Raw genomic sequence first — 20513 nt, 5'->3', positions numbered from 1 at the left:
ATTTATTTGATAACTGGAAGTTAGTACCTCTTAATGCCCTTCACCTATTTCACCCATCCTTCCACCTGCCTCCCCTCTGATGACTACCAGTTTGTTCTTTGTTTCTATGACTTTGGTTCTGCTTTGTATTGTTTGTTTTGTTTTTTTAGATTCCACATATAAGTGAATTCATACAGTATTTGTCTTTCTCTGTCTGACTTATTTCACTTAGCATAATACACTCTAGGTCTATCTATGTTGTTGCAAATGGCAAGATTTCATTCTTTTTTATGGCTGCATAATGTTTCATTATGTATATATATCACATCTTCTTTATCCATTCATCTTATCAATGAACACTTAGGTTGCTTCAGTATCATGGCTATTGTAAATAATGCTACATTGAAAATAGGGATGCATATATCTTTTCAAATTAGTATTTTCATTTTCTTCAGATAAATACCCAGAAGTGTTGTTCTTTCTCAAGATTGCTTTGCTTATTTGGGGTTTTTGTGGTTCCGTACAAATTTTAGGATTGTTTGTTCTAGTTCTGTGAAAAATGCCATCATAGGAGGGCTGGCCCTGTGGCCTACTGGTTAAGTTTGGCACTCCCCTTTGGCAGCCTGGGTTTGGTTCCTGAGCACAGACCTAAACCACTTATTGGCGGCCATGCTGTGGCGGCAACCTACATACAAAATAGAGGAAGATCGCACAAGATGTTAGCTCAAGGCAAATCTTCCTCAAGCAAAAAAAGGAAGATTGGCAGCAGGTGTTATCTCAGGGTGAGTATTTCTCAGGAAAAAAAAAATGCCATCATATTTTGGTATTTTGATAGGGTTTGCATCAAATCTGTAGATTGCTTTGAGTAGTATGGACATTTTAACAATAGTAATTCTTCCAGTCCATGAGCATGGTATATCTTTCCATTTATTTATGTCATCTTCAATTTCTTTCGTCAATACCTTACAGTTTTCAGAGTACTTGTCTTTCACCTCCTTGGTTAAATTTATACCTAGGTATTTTATTATTTTTGATACAACTGTAAATGGGATTGTTTTCTTAATCTCTTTTCCTGATTATTTGTTATTAGTGTTTAGAAATGCAACAGATTTCTGTGTATTGATTTTCTATCCTGCAACTTTACTGAATTCATTTATTAGTTCTAATATTTTTTTTGGTGTGGTCTTTAGGGTTTTCTCTATATAGGATCATGTCATCTGCAAATAATGACGATTTTACTTCTTACTTTCTAATTTGGATGCCTTTTGTTTCTTTTTCTTGTCTGATTGCTGTGTCTAGGACTTCCAATACTATGGTGAAGAAAAGTGATGAGAATAGGCGTTCTTGTCTTGTTCCTCATCTTAGGTGAAATGCTATCAGATTTTCACCATTGAGTATGATGTTAACTGTGGTTTGTCATATATAGCCTTTATTATATTAAGCTATGTTCCCTCTGTGCCTACTTTGAGAGTTTTTATCATAAATGGATGTTGAATTTTGTCAAATGCTTTTTCTTTATCTGTTGAGATGGTCATTATTTTTATCCTTTCTTTTGTTAATGTGATATATCACATTGATTGATTTGAGGATATTGAATCATCGTTGCATCCCTGGGATAAATCCCATTTGATAGTGGTGTATGATCATTTTAATGTATTGTTGAATTCAGCTTGCTAATATTTTTTGAGACTTTTTGCATTTGTGTTTATCAAGCACATCGACCTGTAATTTTCTTTTTTTGTGTGGTGTCTGTCTGGTTTGGTATCAGAGTAATGCTGGCCTCATAGAATGAGTTTGGAAGTGTTCCTTGCTCTTCAGTTTTTTGGAATCGTTTGAGAAGGATAGTTATTAACTCTTCTTTAAATATTTGGTAGAATTCACCTGTGAAGCTGTCTGTTCCAGGACTTTTGTTGGAAGTTTTTGATGGCTGATTCAATCTCATTACTAATAATTAGTCTGTTCAGATTTTCTATTTCTTCCTGATTTAGTCTTGGAAGATTGTGTGTTTCTAGGAATTTATCTCTATTTCTTCTAGGTTGGCCAATTGTTGCCATATAATTGTTCATAGTAATCTCTTATAATCCTTTGTGTTTCTGTGGTGTTGGTTGTAACTTCTCCGCTTTCATTTCTGATTTTACTTATTTGGGCCCTCTCTCCTTTTTTCTTGATAAGTTTAAATGTTTAGCAATTTTGTTTATTTTTTCAAAGAAACATCTCTTAGTTTAATTGGTCTTTTCTATTGTTTTTCTTAGTCTTTATTTATTTCCACTATGATCTTTATTACTTCCTCCTTCTACTAACTTTGGGCTCTTTTTGTTCTTCTTTTTCTGGTTCCTTTAGGCTTAACGTTTGGTTGTTTGAGATTTTTCTTGTTTACTGAGATGGGCCTCTATCACTATGAACTTCCCTCGTGGAATTGCTTTTGCTGCCCCCCATAGATTTTGTAACATTGTGTTTCTTTTTTTTTTTTTTTTAATAAAGGGATTTGTTTATTTAAGTCATTGGACTGGACTATGTTTTCAACAGCAATAGAAATTACATTAGCAAGAACAATAAAAAGCATATTTTCTAAACAAATTAGGAAAGTTGGTAACTGGGAAATAATGTGCAGTTTTAAAAATAAAATAAACTTCTTGTGTGTATATATCTGAATTGTGATTCTGTATTTAAACTTCATAAATGGGTGTCTCTTATCTGGGAGTTTTTCAACTTTTTTTTTTTTGTTTTTTTTTTAATTTTTTGTTTATTGCAGTAACATTGGTTTACGACATTGTAAAAATTTCAGGTGTACATCATTGTACTTCTATTTCTGCATAGATTACAGCATGTTCACCACCCAAATACTAATTACAACCCATCACCACACACATGTACCGAATTATCCCTTTCACCCTCCTCCCTCCCCCCTTCCCCTCTGGTAACCACCAATCCAGTCTCTGTCCCTATGTGTTTGTTTATTGTTGTTATTATCTACTACTTAATGAAGGAAATCATACGGTATTTGACCTTCTCCCTCTGACTTATTTCACTTTGCATTATACCCTCAATGTCCATCCATGTTGTCACAAATGGCTGGATTTCATCATTTCTTATGGCTGAGTAGTATTCCATTGTGTATATATACCCCAGTTTCTTTATCCATTCGTCCCTTGATGGGCACTTAGGTTGCTTCCAAGTCTTGGCTATTGTGAATAACGCTGCAGTGAACACAGGGGTGCATGTACCTTTACAAATTGGTGTTTTCAAGTTCTTTGGATAAATACCCAACAGTGGAATAGCTGGATCATATGGTAGTTCTATCCTTGATTTTTTGAGGAATCTCCATACTGTTTTCCATAGTGGCTGCACCAGTTTGCACTCCCACCAGCAGTGTATGAGAGTTCTCTTCTCTCCACATCCTCTCTAACACATGTTGTTTCCTGTCTTGTTAATTATAACCATTCTGATGGGCGTGGGGTGATATCTCATTGTAGTTTTGATTTGCATTTCCCTGATAGTTAGTGATTTTGCACATCTTTTCATGTGTCTGTTGGCCATCTGTATATCTTCTTTGGAGAAATGTCTGTTCAGGTCTTTTGCCCATTTTTTATTGGGGTTGGTAGTTTTTTTGTTGTTGAGATGCATGAGTTCTTTATATATTTTGGAGATTAAGCCCTTATCAGATGTATGGTTTGCAAATATCTTCTCCCAATTGTTAGGTTGTCTTTTTGTTTTGTTGATGGTTTCCTTTGCTGTGCAGAAGCTTTTTAGTTTGATGTAGTCCCATTTGTTTATTTTTTCTATTGTTTCTCTTGCCCGGTCAGACGTGGTGTTTGAAAAGATGTTGCTAAGACTGATGTCGAAGAGCGTACTGCCTATATTTTCTTCTAGAAGTTTCACAGTTTCAGGTCTTACATTCAAGTCTTGAATCCATTTGGAGTTAATTTTTGTGTATGGTGTAAGGTAAGGGTCTACTTTCATTACTTTGCATATGGCTATCCAGTTTTCCCACACCATTTGTTGAAGAGACTTTCTTTTCCCCATTGTGTGTTCTTGGCTCCTTTGTCAAAGATTAGCTGTCCATAGATGTGTGGGTTTATTTCTGGGCTTTCGATTCTATTCCATTGATCTGTGTGTCTGTTTTTGTGCCAGTACCATGCTGTTTTGGTTACTATAGCTTTGTAGTATATTTTGAAATCAGGGAGTGTGATACCTCCAGCTTTGTTGTGTTTCCATTTTCATTTGTTTCAAGGTATTTTTTTATTTCCTCTTTGACTTTTTCATCGACCCATTGGTTGTTTAGTAGCATGTTGTTTAACCTCCATGTATTTATTCTTTTTTTTCGGTTTTATTCTTGTAATTGATTTCTGGTTTCATACTTTTGTGGTCAGAAAAGATGCTTCATATGTTTTTAATCATCTTAAATTGATTGATAATTGTTTTGTGGCCTAACATGTGATCTATCCTGGAGAATGTTCCATGTGCACTTGAAAAGAATGTATATTCTGCTGTTTTTTGGATGGACTCTTCTGTATATATATATATTAAGTTCATCTGGTCTAATGTGTTATTTAAGGCCAGTGTTTCTTTGTTGATTTTTCTGTCTGGATGATCTATCCATTGACTTAAGTGGGGTGTTAAAGTCCCCTACTATTATTGTATTACTCTCAATTTTTCCCTTTATTTCTGTTAATATTTGCTTTATGCATTTAGGTGCTCCTCCATTGGGTGCATAGATATTTACAAGTGTTACATCCTCTTGTTGGATTTACCCTTCATTATTATGTAAGCCCTTCTTTGTCTTTTGTTACAGTCTTTTTTTAAAAATCTATTTGATTTGATATAGGTATTGCTACCCCAGCTTTCTTTTTGCTTCCATTTTCATAGAATATCTTTTTCCATCTCTTTGCTTTCAGTCTGTGTTTGTCTTTAGATCTGTAGTGAGTCTCTTGTAGGCGGCATATATATGGGTCTTGGTTTTTCATCCCTATGTCTTCGATTGGATCATTTAGTCCATTTACATTTAAAGTAATTATTGATAGGTATGTCTTTATTGCCATTTTGTTAATTGTTTTCTGTTTGTTTTTTTTTAGTTTTTCTCTATTCCTTTCTTCATCTCTTGCTCTTTTCCTATGTGATTTGATGACTTTCTTTAGTGTTATGTTTGTATTCTTTTCTCTATTGTTTGTGTATTTATTATAGATTTTTGAATTGTTATTCCCATGAGGTTCATATATAACAGCCTATATATGTAGCAGTCTATTTTAAGTTGATGGTCACTTAAGTTTGAGTGTATTCTAAAAGCACTACATTATTACACCTCCCCCCACGTTTTATGTTTTTCATGTCAGATTTTACTTTTTTTTGTATTCCTTAACTAATTATTGTAGATATTGATGCTTTTGCTACTTTTGTCTTTTAATCTTCAAATTAGCTATGTATGGTTGATTCAATATATTTACTATATGTTTGCCATTACCAGTGTGATTTTTTCTTTCATAATTTTCTTCTTTCTAGCTATGGCCTTTTCTTTCCTATTTAAAGAAGTCTCCTTCACATTTCTTGTAATGCCAGTCTAGTGGTGATAAACTCCGTTAGCTTTTTTCTGCCTGGGAAATTCTTTATCTCTCCTTTGTTTCTGAATGATAACAATGCCAGGTAGGCTATTCTTGGTTGTAAATTTTTTTACGTTCATCACTTTGAATATATTGTGCCACTCTCTTCTAGCCTGTAAAGTTTCTGGTGAAAAATCACCTGATAGTCTTATGGGGATTTCCTGTACGTAAGTAGTTGTTTTTCTCTTCCTGATTGTAAGATTCTCTCTTTATCTTTAACTTTTGACAATTTAATTATAATATGTCTTGGTGTGGGTCTCTTTGGGTTCATCTTATTTGGGACTCTCTGTGCTTCCTGGGGATGTTTGTTTCCTTCACCAGGTCAGGGAAGTTTTCAGCCATTATTTCTTAAAATATTTTTTCTGTCCCTTTCTCTCTCTCTTCTCCTTCTGGGACTCCTATAATGTGAATGTTATATGTATGACATTGTCCCAAAGGTCTCTTAAGCTATTCTTGTTTTTTTTTAAATTCTGTTTTCTTTTTGCCGTTCCAATTGAGTGTTTCCACTGCCTTGTCTTCTAGATCACTGATCTATTTTTCTGTGTCATCTAATCTACCATTGATTTCCTCTAGTGTATTTTCCATATCAGTTGTTGTATTCTTCAGCTCTGATTGGTTCTTGTTTATATTTTCTGTCTCTTTGTTGAAGTTCTCACTATATTCTTCCATTCTTCTCCTGAGTTAGTTCTGTGAGCATCTTTATGACCATTACTTTGAACTTCTTATCTGGTAGATTGCTTGTCTTCATTTTGTTTAGTTCTTTTTCTAGAGTTTTGTCTTCTGCTTTTGTTTGGAATATATTCCTTTGTCTCCTCATTTAGCCTAACTCTCTGTCTTTGTTTCTATGCATGAGGTACAACAGCTACATCTCTTGGTCTTGAAGGAGTGGCTTTCTGTAGAAGGTGTCCTATAGTACCTAATAATGCAGTTCTCCCTGGTCAGCAGAGCAAGGTCCTTTAGATGCGTCTCCTGTGTAGGCTGTATGCACCCTTCTGTTGTGCCTGGGCCATGATTGCTGCAGACATGCTGGTTTGCAGGGCTGGCCCCTCAGGGAGGGAGCTGCTCTGGAGGGTCTCTGATGCTGGCTGGGGCGAGGCAGGAGCCACTTTGCAGGAATATCAGCTGGGGCGGGTCTATAGAGGACTGCTAGGGCAGGGCAAGTGGTGCTAGCAAGGTATATGGAGAGTGTTAAAAATGGCACCCATCAGGGCCAGGCCAGCTAGATAGAAGGAGAGTAAAAACAAGTGGTGCCCACCAGCACTTCCATCCCCAGAGAAAGTTCAGACAGATCCCTGCTGCTCTGGCACATGACCTAAAATTAGTCAGTGAATCTCCTTCAAGTATAACCCAGGCACTTTTCAAACTGCTGCTTCTGCACTAGGACTTGGAGCAAGTGAGTTTGTGTGTGTACTCCTTTAAGACTCTAGTCTTGGTTTTCTATAGCTCTTTGGCTCTCCCATACATTAGCCACGCTGATTTTCAAAGTCAGATGTTATGAGGACTGGTCTTCTGAGTGCAGGTCCCCTGGGTTATGGAGCCCAACATAGAGCTCAGGACCCTCACTTGTCTGTGAGGACCTCCACAATTGTGATATCCCTCCTGCTTGTGGTTTGCTGTGCTGGGGGTGTGGGTCCTAACTAGACCACATCTCCACCCCTCCTACCTGTCTTGATGTAGCATTTTCTTTATATCTTTAGTTGTGGAAAATCTCTTCTGCTAGTCTTCAGGTTGTTCTCAGCAATAGTTGTTCTATATGTGGTTGTAGTTTTGGTATTAATGTGGGAGGAGATGAGCTAAGGATCTTCCTACATCTTGATGCAATCTCCCCTACTTTAATATTGATTACTATTGCATTAGATCTTTGAAAAATGTGGGGAAAATTGACATGTTTACTATTTTGAGTCTTTCAGTCTATAAACATGATGTTTGTTTACATTTATTTAGGTCATCTTTGATTTCTTTCATCATCATTTTTTAGTTTTCAGTATATAGATTATCTATGTGTTTTGTTAGATTTGTATACCTCAGTAGTTCATAAGTATTGGAGCTTTTGTATTCTTTTAATTTAGATTTTCCATTGTATATTGCTGTTATATATAAATACTGTTGATTTTTGGATTGAGATATATATCTATATCTATCCACATACATACAAGTTTTCACAGTCTATTCTTCAATATTTTAGAACTTTAAATTAAATGTATCAATTTTATTCCATTTATCCTCCTTCTTTTGTGATATAGTTGTCTCTACATAATTTGTGAACTATGTCAAAGATAGAATTTTTGCTTTCAATTACAAAACATTGAAAAACTCAAAGGGGGAGGTATAATGTATTGTATTTACTTAGACATTTTCCCTTTCTGTTGCTCTTCCTTACTGAATGTCCACATTTTCTTTTGTTACCATTTCTCTTTTGCCTGAAGAACTTTCTTTAGCAGTTTGTTTAGAGCATGTCTATTGGCCAGAAATTCTCTTGGTTTTCTTTTGTCTGAGCATGTCTTTATTTCACCTCCATTTCTGAGGGATCTTTTCTCTAAATACATAATTTTCCTCTCACAGTTATTTTATTTCTGCTTTTAAAAATTATTTTGCCACTATCTTCTGGCATCCATGGCTTGGATGAGAAGGGTGTCTGACCTCAGCAGCTGATGGAGAGGAGAGAGATACTGCTATTGCTTGCATTAGTATAGAGTGGGGTTGACTGTCAGACACCATCTGTTGGGGAAGGGGCTTGTTACTTTCTCCTTACTGCAGGGTGTGGATCGAAGACAGATCGCCTGTAGTCTCTGCTGATGTAGTACCTGGTGGATATGTGGAAGGGTCTCATTGATCTTTACTCAGAGTAGGACATGTGTATAGTAAATGGAATTCTTTCCTACAGCGCTGTTCATTCTTCAGACTTTTGACTAGAGAGGGCATCCTTTTACTCTGGGCTTTTTCCATTTCCCTTCATTGGCATTTCCAGGCTATGGGCTGCTCTAGGTACCAGGCTATGCTATTTAAGAGGTCTAAATAAAGGGGCTAAAAATGCACTTCTGGATTGTTCTTCAAGTCCCACATCCCTATTCAATCTGCCTTCTTACCTCAGCCTTTCAGGGTTTATCTGTTGCTTTATATATTTTTTCTAGAATTTTTTGTTGTAATTAGAGGGAGGAATAGGATGGAGTGCACTTATTCCACCTTGTCCAGAGCAGTATTCCTTACTAAAATTTTAATAGTTCTTAATTTTTTTTCTTGTTCATTTGTATTCATGTACTCCCTAAAAAAGATACAGTTTCTAATTACTTATAGGAATAATTGCAATTTGTTGTAATTTATTAACAACAAAGAAGAATGTGAAATAAAAATTATTTTTCTCTATTTTTCCAGTCTAGTTTTGCAGAATGAAAATGGTTCATGATATGCTAGACTATACTCCAGTTAATAAACTTTTTATGCTGATACAGATTCTGTATTTGAATACACACACACACGCAAACACATTTTCAAATAGGTGAAACTTTCCTAGAGGATTTTATTTGAAATTGGACATTTTCTAAAATATAGTATTTGAAAAAATCTCCAAGTCCATATTAATAGGTCAGAACTAGTATCTTTGATACAGTGTATAGCATAATTATCAGTGTAATAATAATGTATATCTTATTTTAATAATATTTGTCATCATATTTCCTGTAGCAAGCAAGATTCTTATACTAGCTCCACATCAGTCTATATACACGTTACAAGTTTAGTGAAGTTGTTCCTTGGAGTGAGCAGTGGTTGATTCGCAGATTTCTCTTTTTTCATTTGATAAAGAGAAATAGCCTTGTCTTGATATTTTCCCTGACTACCATTTTAACATCGATCATTTGGAATGCTGATATACATTAATTTATTTTCATTTTGCAGGATATCGTCATCTAATAATTTTGAGCATGCTGACATCCTAAAATATTTTACCTTCTAAATATCTTACACAATAATACATATTTAAATATTATGTTAAATGAAATATAATTAACATTAATTTAAATGTTAAATATGCAAATATATAATTTAAAAAAACTCATGTCTGCTTTGAATGTGTATACTACTTCTTGTGCCAATGAGAGGGAATCCTGAATTAGTCTAGTATTTTCTTCTGGAGTCAGCGATGTGGTAAGCATTATTACACTCTTGCCAATTATTTCTAGATCCTCTATTTTAATAAATAACAATATTTATCATTGCACTTTCAGTGTTTTGCTCTAATTATGGTTAAATATGTGAGTTTCTCTTGATTTTTTTTTTTGTCTTTTTCAATCAGAATTAATTGGATTTTCATCTTTAGTGCTGGTAAAAAATATTTAACAGAGGTTTGTGTGTTGCTAAATATGAAAAATTATGAATATCAGACAGATTAAATGTGAATAAGGAGTAACATGTAGGTGGTAGACAGTGGCAAAGGAGGTATGAGATATGATAGATATATGACTATTTTTTGAGGTATTTTTGATTTTAGTAAGCAGAACTGAGAGGATCTTGGAAAAACAGCAAAACCTGTAAATTATTGTCCTGACCCATTTTTCATAAAGATGCATAGTTGCTGGTGGAAATTATGCTTTGAAGAAAAATAGGGAGATTTTAGCTCATTTAAATATCAAAAGGTAGGACTATCTTAAGTTAAATTGAAGCAGGGATTTTTAAAGCTATATTGAGATATAATTCACAAATCATAAATTTATCCATTAAGAGTGTACAGTTCAGTTATTTTTAGTATATTCACAAAGTGTGTGACCATCATCACAATCTAATTTTTGAACTTTTCCAACTCCTAATTTTTCAGTCACCATTCTTTCTTTTGCCTAATTGCACTCATTAGAACATCCAGTACCATGTTTAATAGAAGCAGTGAGATCGTATATCCTTGTCTTTTTCCTGATCTTAGGGGGAAAGCATCTAGTCTTTTGCATTAAATATGACGTTCACTGTGAGTTTTTCTTGGACACTCTTTATCAGGTCAAGTATTCCTTCTGTTCTTAATATGTTGAGTGTAAGGGTGGTGGATTTTGTCAAATTCTTTGCATTTATTAAGATGATCAAGTACTTTTCATCTTTCATTCTACTGAAAGCATATATTACATTGATTGATTTTTGTATATTGGACCACTCTTGCATTCCTAGGATAAGTCCCACTTGGTCATGGTGTATAATCCTTTTAATATGCAGCTAGATTTGGTTTTCTAGTATTTTGTTGAAGATTTCTGTTCAAAATCTTCATGGAACTTATTGGTGTATGTTTCGTTTTCTTGTGATGTCCTTGTCTGTCTTTGATATCAGGGTTATATTAGCCCCAGACTATGAGTTAGGAAGTGTGTGCTCCTCATCTATTTTTCGGAAGTGTTTAAGAAGTATTGGTGTTAATGCTTCCTTAAATATTAGTAGAATTCACCAGTGATGCCATATTGTCCTAGGCTTTTCCTTAAAGGAAGTTTTGTTTTGTTTTGTTTTTTTTCCCTAACTCAATCCCTTTACTTTTTATCAGTCTGACTTAATCTATTCAGGCTATTACAACAAGATGCCACAGACTCCATAGCTTATAAACAACAGAAATTTATTTCTCACAGTTTTGGAGGATAGAGTACCAGCATGGTTGAGATCAAGGGTCCAGCATGGTAGGATAAGAGCCTCTGCTGAGTTGCAGACATCTTGTTGTATCGTCACATGGTGGAAGGATCAGGAGAATTCTGTGGGGGGTCTTTTTTATTAGAAACAAATCCCATTCATATCTCCACCCTCATGACTTAAGCACTTCTCAAAGGCTCAACCTACTAACTTTCAGACCATAGCAAGATCTATTCAGATTTTCTATTTCTTTTTGAATTATTTTGATAGTCTATATGTTTTTTGGAATTGGTCCATTACATCTATATTGTTTAATTTGTTAGTATACACTTGTTCATAGAATTGTTTCTAATCCTTTTTGTTTCTTTGAAGTCAATAGTAATGTCCCTGTGTTCATTCATAATTTTAGAAAGTTGAGTCTTTTATCTTTACCTCTGGTCAGTCTAGGTAAAGCTTTGTGATTTTTTTTGAATTTTTCAAGAATCAGTTTTTGGCTTCATTGACATTATTTTTTTTCCAAATGCTTATTTTAATCTTTAATTTTTATCTTCTGCATTAATCTTTATTTTCTCTCTGTTCTTTATGTTTGGATTGCTCTTCTTTTTCCAGTTTCCTAAGGTGGAAGCTTAGCTTATTGATTGGAAATCTGTCTTCTTTTTTGATATAGGTGATAACAGCTATAAAATTTTCCCCAGAGTACTGCTTTTGGCATCCCACAAGTTTTGGGATGTTGTGTTTTCATTTTCATTCATCTCAAAGAATTTAATGATTTGCCTTAAGATTTTTTATTTGATTTAATGTTTATTAGGAATATGTTTCTTAATTTCCACATTTGTGTGCATTTTGTAAATTTTTGTCTGTTATTGATTTCTAATTTAATTCTGTTGCAGTCAGTCAACATACTTTGTATGATTTCAGTGTTTAAAATTTATTTAGACTTATTTTGGGTGTTATATGTGGTCTATTCTGGAGAATGTTTCACACACACTTAGGAAAAATGTGTATTCTACTGCTTTTAGGTATGGTGTTCTGTATATGTCTGTAAGGTGTGGTTGGTTTATAGTGTTGTTTAAATCTTCTATTTGTTTAATGACTTTTTTTCTAGTTCTATTCATTATTGAAGTATCCAAATATTATTGGAGAATTGTCTATTTCTCCATTTAGTTCTATACAATTTTGCTCATATGTTTTAGGAGTTTGGGCTTGGATGTGTATAAGTTTATAATTGCTATGTCTTCCTAATGGATTGACCCTTTTATCAATGTATAATAGACTCATATCAAGTTTGTTTAAAGACTATTTTGTCTGGTATTAGTATAGTTGCTCCAGCTCTCTATAGGTTACTATCTGTATGAAATATGTTTTCCATGCTTTTACTTTCAACAAGTATGTGTTTTTGAATCTAATGTGTGTCTCTTATAGAAAACGTCTAGTTGGATTAGGTATTTTAGTCCATTTTGCCAATCTCTGCCTTTTACTTATAAATTTTAAATCACTTGCATTTAATGTAATTACTGATAAAGAAGGGCTTCTGCTGCTTTGCTATTCAGTTTCTCTATGTGTCTTATATGTTTTTAGTTTTATTTCCTCCATTATTGCTTTCTTAAATAGATATTATTGAGTGTACCATTTTATTTTTTAAAATTTTCATGTTTCTTTCTATATATTTTTGAGTTATTTTCTTAGTGGTTGCCTTAAGGATAACAGTTAACATCTTAATTTATAACAACCTAGTTCAGATTAATACCAGTTTAATTTCAATAGTATATAAAATCTTTGCTTCCATATTGCTCCATTTCCCCTTTTTGTTGTCATTATTACAGATTATGTCTTTATACATATAGACTCCTCACCACAGACTTATAATTATTGTTTTATGCAGTTATTTAAAAATATGATAGGAAAAAGTTACCAAAAAAATACATTAATCCTGGCTTTTATGTATGCCTACATAGTTATCTTTAGCCAGCCCTGGTGGTCAAGTGGCTAAGATTCGACACTCTCACTGCCACAGCCCAGGTTTGTTTCCTGGTCGGGGAACCACACCACCTATCTTTTGATTGCCATACTGTGATGCTGTGTGTTGCGGTGATGCTGAAAGCTGTGTCGCTGGCATTTCACATACCAGCAGGTCATTCATAGTGGTCATTCACAGTTTCAGCTGAGCTTCCAGACTAGTACAGACCAGCAAGCAGGACCTGGCCACCCACTTCCAAAAACACTGGCCATGAAAACCCTATGAATAGCAGTGGAGCATTGTCTGATGTAGTGCAAGAAGGTGAGAGGATGGCACAAAAAGACTAGGCAGGCTTTTGCTCTGCTGTGCACAGGGTCACTAAGAGTTGAAGTTGACTTGACACTAACAACGAAGTTAACTTTACTGGTTTATTTACTTCTTGATATGGATTCAAGTTACTGTCTATTGTCCATTCATTTCAGATTGAAGGACTCCCTTTGGTGTTTGTTGTAGGGTCAGTCTGCTATCAAAGATCTTTCTCACTTTTTGTTAATCTTGAGAATGTCTTAATTTCTCCTTCATTTTCGTAGGAAATTTTTGTCAGATAAAGAATTCCTGGTTGAATGTCTTTTTGTTTGGCACTTCAGATGTGTCAACATACTGCCTTCTGGCCTCCGTGTTTTTTGATGAGAAATGAGTTATTGATCCTAATTTTTTATCCACTTATTTATTTTTTTTTTGAGGAAGATTAGCCCTGAGCTAAGATCTGTGCCAATCCTCCTCTTTTTTGCTGAGCAAGATTGGCCCTGGGCTAACATCCATGCCCATCTTCCTCCACTTTTTATGGGATGCTGCCACAGCATGGCTTGATAAGCGGTGCATAGGTCCGCACCCGGGATCCCACTTGCAAACCCCAGGCCGCCGAAGTGGAGTGTGCAAACTTAACTGCTATGCCACCAGGCCGGCCCCAGTTGTTGATCTTATTGAGAATCATTTTTATGCTTTTGCTTTTATGCTACTGCTGCTTTCAGAGTTCTCTCTTTGTCATTGTCTTTCAACAAGTTCATTGTGATGTGTCCCAACATGGATCTCTTTGAGTTTATCTTACATGGAGTTCACTGGTCTGATTGTGTAGATAAGTTTAACATTTTTCATCAACTTTGGGTAGGTTTGGGCTGTTATTATTTGAAATATGCTTTCTGTTTGTTTCTTATTCTGCGATTCTCATTATGCATATATTGATACACTTGGTGGTGCCCTCACAGGACTTTTAGGCTATGTTCATTAAAATATTTTTTTATGCTTTTAACTGAATAATTTCAATTGCTTTATCTTTAACTTAAATTTTTTTTGTTAGCTCACATTTGCTATTGTGCCCTTACAGTGAGTTTTTTTTTTATTTCTGTTATTGTACTTTTCAACTCCAGAATTTCTACTTGATTTCGTTTGAAAAATTTCTGTCTCTTTATTGATATCCCTAATTCCTGAGACCTTTTTTGTGGGATTTATTTAGTTATTTAGATATATTTTATTATATCTCTTTGGACATATTTAAAATAACTGATTTAAAGAATTTCTCTATTGAGTACAATGCCTGGACTTCCTGAGGGAGAGATTCTTTTGATTGTCTTTGTTTTTTCTCTGTGTGTGGGACATATTTTCTTGTTTGTTTGAATGCCCGTACTTTTTTGTTGAAAATTGGACATTTTGAATATCATAATGTGGCACTCTGGTTATCAAATCATCCTCCACTCGCTGGGTTTGTTGTTGCTTTTTGTTGTAAAAGTTGTTTGTAGTGTGTGGCCACTGAAGACTCTGTTCCACTAAATCAGTGATCACCTGATAATTGGCAGAGATTTCCTTAAAAAAACCTGAAAACAAAAAAATCTCCATGTCTTTGCAGAAAGTCTCTCTATATTGCGCTATGTCTTTAACACTCAACCAGACATCTTAAACTTTCCCTTAGCCTCAGTTTTTGCTTCCCAAGAGCCTCAAGTTCACCCAAACACGAGAGCTTAGGGGCTTCTCATCTTTCCTGAATATGCACATAACACTGCATCTGTACTGCCCTTATAGATTCCTAGGAACACACTGGATCTTCTCCACAGCCATTATTCCACAAAAAATCTCATTCCCCAACCTTGCCTCATGAAGTTTTTGGTTTATTGTTTTCTGCAGATGTTATCCATTGCATCAGACAGCAGTAACAAACACTATAAATCATGGTCAATCTAGCTGCTATAACACTGAGTGAGTTCTGAATTAGGAGAAATAAAAGCAAGTCTTTGAGGCAGTCTTTTCGGGAGGCAATGTACAAACCAAAATAAATAATCACAGTTATTTGGATATGAGGTCCCTTTTATTTGCTGTACCATTACTAGGAACGTGCACTGTTATTTTCAATAATGCCACTGAGCTGGGGAGTGAGAGATGGAATCAGGGGAAGTTAAACAGCACATTGTTCCTTTTTTAAAAATTCAATTTTTTTTTTTTATTAAGAGATCCCCTGTGGTTACAGTCATGTCTTGGTGAGATTCCAGATTTTAAAAAAATTAATTCTGCAAGATTTTGACAGTTTTTTGTTGTGAATATTTTATGGAGGGACAGATTTTTGGAGTTCCTTACTCTGCCAGTTATGCTGATGTCACTCCTCATTTGATTTTTGATGTCTGAAACCACTAATGATATTGGGAATATTTCCATGGACTTAATTGTCACTTCTGTGTCTTCTCTGGGTAAATGTATATTAAAATAATTTAACAGCAATTAACTGGGTTATTTGTTTTCTAGTGGAGTCAAAGAGTTGATTATATGTTTCGAAACCAAATGTCTTAATGAAAGATATAATTTGAACATGATTTTATAAGATTCTTTGTGCTCTTCTTTCATTGTATAAATGGTATCCGTAAATCACAAAATAAGTTAATATTGATGAAGTGAAATTTATGGACGTTCTTCGTTAATTTCTTTAATGGTGAAGGACATTTCGTCTATTCCAATTGCTTCCGCTGATGAATTATTTACATTTACTTTCTGTAATAATGACATGCTGAAGAATGGATAATAGATTAAATCATATATGATTGATAAAAATCAAAACGTTTATGAATGTGCTCCATAAAGTTTGTTGAAGCCGATGTTAATGTAATACTTGAGGGTATTTCAAAAGAGTCTTGTGTTCCAGGCGAGAAGATGATACTTTGAAAGAAGAAGTACGTGACTGACTGTCTGCAGAAGTCAATAAAATGAAGCTCACCGGGAAAGGAATGGGAAATGGGCACTATTACTGAAAGGTTTAACATGGGACAAGGAGTATACAAAAGTGAAAATGCACATAAGACTCCTCATGGCGCAATCAGAGCATATCGACTTAGCATTACAGGGTCTGTCCTAAGTATGTTCCTCAAGATTCCAAGTGATATCGCTACAGTTCTGCGGTGGAACTCTGTACAGAGCATGCTGCCCGCCACTGAGAGAAGATGTTAGTGTCCTGTATGAGCGAGCTACGAGGGAACGGCGGAAGTAGTGTGGCCCAGGATGCGCACGGTGCCCGTGGGTGGCTCAGGACGGTAAGCCTTACGTTGTCGCCAGTTCTGCCTTCGGCCCTAGGCTCTCGTGGACCTGCCTTAGAGGCTGTCTGTCCGCGTGTCCCCAGTGGCATGCGGGCTCGTGCTCTAAGGGTGGATCGACTGTTCCTCTCGCTCGGTGGCTTGGCTCTGGATTCTCCAGGCTGCTGGCGGACTCTGAGGCGATGGGCTCACCCGCTGAGCCGGCCAGCCTGTCCTCTTAATTGTTCCAGGTTCCCAGAATGTGCTCGGATCGATGATGACTCCCTCATATGCATTCCTTGGAAAATCTGAACAAAATGAGTGAGAACTCACTACCGTCGTTCTCATCGAAACTGAGGTCCAGCACGTTGTCTTCCCCAGGGACGGCAGGAGTGAGGGACAGCTTCCCCTTGCTCACACTCGTCCAAACACCAGCCCAGGGCGTCAGCGTTTGGGAGCCTCTCGCCTTGGGGTCGTTCCTTTCTCCGCATTCGTTGGGTGTCCGTCAATCGGAGGTCCTGGGTGAATGGCCTGGCTCTCGCACGGCGTGGCTGCCAGCTCGCATCCTAGGGTTAGAAGTCGGCGCTGGCATAGGCCCCGTGAGCTCACGGCGTTGTGTCTGTGTGGGCCTGGTTCCCGCTTCAGACGAAACCCCTGGGGGGTGTGCGTCTCAGAGCTGAACAGCAGAAGTTCCCGTGGTGTCTGATGAGAGCCCCAGGCCAGACAGGGAGCCATTACCCCTTCACTGCCTTTTGGCTTGGTGAGGCAACCGGAGCGTCCGTCGGGGTTTGGGGCAGGCGGCAGAGTTCAGGTTAAGGCTGCGGTCCTGCAGGTGGAGTTCCTCTACGTGACCCACTCGCCCGAGCCTCACAAAGGCGCCCAAAGGTGGACTGTGCTAGGCACCTCACGCTTGTGTCAAGACACTGTGCTGGCTGATGGCTTGTACGGTGGGGGGAAGGGCACAGAGAGGACAGGTCCTAGTGTGATGCCATGGGCTTCCAGGGGACGGACTGTCTCGTTGTGTTCCAAGTGCCGTCATGGGCTTGTCAGGGATGTGTCCTGGCTCTGACGGGGCTGCCACTTGGTGCGTACCAGAGAAGGCTTGCGGGCCCGTGTGTATGCACTGTGGTAGGTGACCCTTGTGGTGGGTGGCATGTCTGTTCCAGAGTGGTGGCGCCAAATGGTTCCCTTCCTGGTCCCTTGAAGAGGGCCACTGGCTCGGGACTGCGGGCCGGCCACCGCTGCTCATCGAGTCCCTAGGCGAACGTTGTCTCTGATCCTCTGCCCTCTGATCTTGGGCACGGAGTTTGCAAGGAGAAAGTGTACCCCAGGCTGGTCCACTTTTCCTGGCACAGTTGGATCATTCCTCCTCGGAGGACTTTAGTCGTATCTGTGGAAGCCCGTGGGCGTGCCAGAGACGGGGGGTGTTGCTGTGACCCGAGGCGCACTGCCACGGAGAGACGTGTAGCTTGGGAAACGTCCACGTCTCCTTGCGTGGAATACGTGTCCTAGTTTAAGTCTTGCTCTTGTCTTCCTGGGTGAAGCCAGCCTTTGAGCCGTGGGAGGTGGTTTGTGGTGTAACAGGTGTCGAAGAAGGCGTCAACGGTTGAAGCTGATGGGTCGAGTTAGGCAAAGTCACAGTTCCTGCATGGCTGACCTCCCTGAGGCTCACTTCTCCCCGATGTGTGTGTAGTGTTCCAGGCACCTCTTGGGGGACTTGTTTTGAAGGCCTGGGGATGCTCCTTTGGACGGGGCAGCCGTGTGTTGACCCATTCCCGAAAGGCCAGGTTCCAAAGAGCGGTCGGCTGTGGAAATGCCAGGTCCCTGGATGGGAATTTGCTCGAGGTTCAGTCGGGTTTTAGCGTGGGTCATGGTGGCCGTAGACCACCACCTCCCGGCGCTTTTCCCGCTGGCCCGCGGTGGGCATTTCGTATTAGTTAGGTCGAAGAGGTACCTGGCCTGAAGTGGCTGGGCCGATTCAGATTGAGATGGGCTGCTTCTTCCCTATAGCCCGTGTCCCCGTGGTGGAGGCCCTCGAGTCTGCGGTTTAGTTATGGCGGTGGCCACTGCGTTCCCCTCAAGTGCGGTTCACGTGGGGCGGCTTGCGGGGACCCAAGGTCCACCTAGCCTTAGCATCCGCAATCGGGCGGAGCGTGTGCCTGCTAGCGTCTCGTTTTCCGTTGGTCAGAAGGAGTGGCTGTGACAGAGGGAGTCTGTGGCCTAGTGGAGCAGCCTGCCCTAGAGGTCAGCCGCCTGACCAGTAGGGGTCAAAGTTGGCGTCGTTTCTTGGGAAGTCACCGGTCCTCCGCTGCCGTCGTGTGGCAGGCCTGAGGCCAGGGGTCTGTGCGGAAGACGAGCTTTTTCAGGGGCTTCGGCCTCCGCACCCGAAGACACGCACACGCACCTAGCTGCACACCGTCCCGCCCTCGTGGTGTCACACACACACACCTTCCGTCGTGGCTGAGGGAAAGAGGGAGAGGGCAGGAAGATGCAGGGCTTGCCCCGGGGGAATCCTTGGCCTGGATCTTGTTCCCTAAGACCCTGGCTACGTTTCTCAAGCAGCCGTGTGATTTGTCTGCACTTCTCAGGTGGAATCTCCGTGCAAAGCTTGCCGTCGACCAAGAAGAGAAGAGCTGCCTGTCCTCTGTTGAGCGGAGATGAGAGGGAATCCCGGGAGAGGTGTGGCTCACGGTGCGCGCCGGCCCCGTGGATCGCTTAGGACGGTAAGAATTCCTTTGCACCCAGCTGATGCCATTGGCTTTAGGATTCGTGGAGCGGCCTTAGAGGCTTCTTGTCCGCGTGTCCCCAGGGGCATGCGGGGTCACGCTCTAAGGGTGGATGGAGAGTTCCCCTTGCTCGTTGGCTTGGATCCTGGATTCTCCAGGCTGCTGGCGGCCTCTGAGGTGATGGGCTCACCCGCTGCGCCACCCAGCCTCCCTTGCGACAACTTCCAGCTGCCCAGAAGGTGCTCGGATCGATGATGACTCCCTCAAATGCATTCCTTGGAAATCTGAACACAATGAGTGAGAACTCACTACCGTCGTTCTCATCGAAACTGAGGTCCGGCACCTTGTCTTCCCCAAGGTTGACAGGAGTGAGGGACAGCTCCTCGTTGATCACACTCGTGCAGCCACCACCAGGGCGTCAGCATCCTAGAGTCTCCCGTCTTTGCATCAGTAGTTTGACCGCTTTAGTTGGGCGTTCACGGATCGGAGGGGCTTGGTCGAATGGCCAGCCGCCGCTGGCGTGGCGGCCCGGTGGCATCCCAGTTTTAGAGTCGGAGAGGGTGGCGTTGCCACAGGCCCAGGGAGTTCCCGGCAGGGAGTATGTGTTGGCCAGGTTCTGGCTTGAGACGTAGCCCCTGGGGGTCTGTGTCTCGAAGGCGAACAGCAGACTCTTCCCTGGTTTCTGGTCAGAGCCCCTGTTTCGGCCAGGCAAGTAGCAGTAGCTGTTCTTGCCTTGCTGCTCGGTGAGGAGGTTTGATCGGCCCGTGGGTTTGGGGGCGGGGTCCGAGGAACTAGGCCCCAGCGCTGCCGTTGGCAGCTCTTGTGTTGCACCTCGTCACCCGGTCGACACAAAGGGGGCCCAAGATCGGCTGCGATGTGGACCCAGCACTGACATCAAGACACTGTGGTGGCTGACGCGGTGGACAGGGAGGGTAGGGCACGGAGAGGACCGGTCGTAGCGTGATTCCACGGGCTTCCGTAGGCTGTACCGCCTGGTTGTGTTCCAACCTCTGCCGTGGGCTTGCCAGGGGTGCCGTTGGGCCCTAAGGGGGCTGCCGCCTGGTGCCTGCCAGGGAAGGCTTCGGGGTCCGTGAGGATGCGCTGCGGTAGAGGACCTTTA

The 20513-nt window shown here is 39.6% G+C and overlaps 1 protein-coding gene and 2 non-coding genes across 3 annotated transcripts in view; all 3 read left to right on the top strand.

Moving 5' to 3' along the window:
* The window catches only part of SNRPN (small nuclear ribonucleoprotein polypeptide N), a 118676-nt gene that overhangs the window by 83193 nt on the left and 14970 nt on the right, over positions 1-20513 (top strand). Inside the window, exons 12-13 of the transcript XR_015551603.1 lie at positions 16304-16688; positions 19256-19390. The gene's annotated coding sequence lies outside the window, so the exon portion shown is untranslated. The remainder of the gene's footprint in view (positions 1-16303; positions 16689-19255; positions 19391-20513) is intronic.
* LOC147917644 (small nucleolar RNA SNORD116) lies at positions 16936-17029 on the top strand. Its single transcript, XR_015551775.1, has one exon. It is a non-coding gene; the product is annotated as a small nucleolar RNA SNORD116 (small nucleolar RNA).
* On the top strand, positions 19639-19731 carry LOC147917643 (small nucleolar RNA SNORD116). Its single transcript, XR_015551784.1, has one exon. It is a non-coding gene; the product is annotated as a small nucleolar RNA SNORD116 (small nucleolar RNA).

This window comes from Ceratotherium simum, chromosome 3, assembly GCF_057802395.1.
Source record: "Ceratotherium simum simum isolate JZ-2026a chromosome 3, ASM5780239v1, whole genome shotgun sequence".
In the NCBI taxonomy this organism is placed as follows: Eukaryota; Metazoa; Chordata; class Mammalia; order Perissodactyla; family Rhinocerotidae; genus Ceratotherium; species Ceratotherium simum.
Note: the sequence above shows the minus strand (reverse complement) of the source record. Positions and strands in the feature narration are given on the sequence as shown.